The sequence below is a fragment of the Nothoprocta perdicaria genome, unplaced genomic scaffold (genome assembly GCF_003342845.1).
Source record: "Nothoprocta perdicaria isolate Ctin4 unplaced genomic scaffold, notPer1 scaffold_1100, whole genome shotgun sequence".
Taxonomy (NCBI): Eukaryota; Metazoa; Chordata; class Aves; order Tinamiformes; family Tinamidae; genus Nothoprocta; species Nothoprocta perdicaria.
The window spans coordinates 1-1,688 of record NW_020454207.1 but is presented as its reverse complement, the minus strand read 5'-3'; the positions used below and the strand labels follow the sequence as shown (position 1 = coordinate 1,688).

Genomic DNA, 1,688 nt, shown 5'->3' with positions numbered 1-1,688 from the left:
AGCACACGCGGCGGCGGCGCCTCACGGGCGAGGACTTCAACCGGGCGCTGCGCTGGAGCAACGTGCAGGTGCGTGGGGCGGCGGTGCCGGTCCCGGTGCCGGTCCCGGTGCCAGTCCCGGTCCCAGTCCCGGTCCCGGTTCCAGTCCCAGTGCCGGTTCCGGTGCTGCTGCCGGTCCCGGCGCCGGTCCCAGTCCCGGTGCTGGTCCCAGTCCCGATCCTGGTGCCAGGCTGGTCCCGGTCCCTGTCCCGGTCCCGGTTCCAGTCCCAGTGCTGGTCCCAGTCCCGATCCCGGTGCCAGGCCAGTCCCGGTCCCTGTCCCGGTCCCGGTTCCAGTCCCAGTGCCGGTCCCAGTCCCGATCCCGGTGCCAGGCCAGTCCCGGTCCCTGTCCCGGTCCCGGTGCTGGTTGCAGTCCCGGTGCTGGTCCCAGTCCCAATCCCAGTCCCAGTCCAGTCCCGGTGCTGGTCCCAGTCCCGATACCGGTGCTGGTTCCGGTCCCATTGTCGGTCCCGGTGCCGGGCTGGTCCCGGTCCCAGTCCCGGTTCCAGTCCTAGTTCCGATCCTAGTGCCAGTTCCAGTCCCCGTGCCGGTTCCAGTCCTGGTGCCGGTCCTAGTGCCGGGCCGGTCCCAGTCCTAGTCCCAATCCTGCTTCCAGTCCCAGTCCCGATCCCGGTGCCAGTCCCAATCCCAGTGCCGGTTCTGGTCCCAGTCCCGATCCCAGTTCCAGTCCCAGTCCCAATCCCGGTGCCAGTTCCGGTCCCAGTGTCGGTCCCGGTGCCGGGCTGGTCCCGGTCCCAGTCCCGGTGCCAGTTCCAGTCTCGGTGCTGGTCCCAGTCCCGATCCCGGTGCCAGTCCGGTACCGGTACCGGTTCCAGTCCCGGTGCTGGTCCCAGTCCCGATCCCGGTCCCAGTCCCGATCCCGGTCCCAGTCCAGTCCCGGTGCTGGTCCCAGTCCCGATACCAGTGCCGGTTCCGGTCCCAGTGTCGGTCCCGGTGCCGGGTTGGTCCCAGTCCCAGTCCCGGTTCCGGTCTTAGTCCCGATCCCGGTGCCAGTTCCAGTCCCGGTGCCAGTCCTGGTGCCGGGCCGGTCCCGGTCCCAGTCCCGATCGCAGTGCCGGTCCCAGTCCCGATCCCGGTGCCGGTTCCCGTCCCACTGCTGGTCCTGGTGCCGGGCCGGTCCCGGTCCCAGTCCCGATCCCGGTGCCGGTTGCCGGGCCGGTCCCGGTCCCGGTCCCAGTCCCGATCCCAGTTCCAGTCCCAGTCCCGATCCCGGTGCCGGTCCCGATCCCGGTGCCGGTGCCGGCGGTAACGGCCCCGCAGGCCGTGTGCGGACACGGCTGCCCCGAGGCGCTGCCGCTGCGGCCGCTCAAGGAGGCCGAGCTCTACTCGGCCGAGGAGCGCGAGGTCAACGTGGCCGAGCTGGCGCTGGCCACCAACATCCCCAAGGGCAGCGCCGGCACCGCCGTGAGAGGTGGGAGCCGCACCGGGACCACGGCGGGACGGGGACGCTGGGACAGGGACCGGGATGGGAGCCGGAGCGGGAACTGGGATGGGATGTGGGGGGAGCCAGGATGGGAACCGAGGTGGGCAGCTGGGATGGGATGCAGGCAGGATTGGGAACGGGATTCAAGCGGGATGGAGACAGGATGCAGGCGGGACTGGGGATGGGATGCAGGCAGGATGCAGACG

At 71.2% G+C, this 1,688-nt stretch overlaps 1 long non-coding RNA gene across 1 annotated transcript; it reads left to right on the top strand.

Annotated features, from left to right (window-relative positions):
* The first annotated feature begins 14 nt into the window (after positions 1 to 14).
* Positions 15 to 1,462, top strand: LOC112957261. Its single transcript, XR_003251186.1, has 2 exons — positions 15 to 68; positions 1,320 to 1,462. It is a non-coding gene; the product is annotated as an uncharacterized LOC112957261 (long non-coding RNA).
* Positions 1,463 to 1,688: the final 226 nt, after the last annotated feature.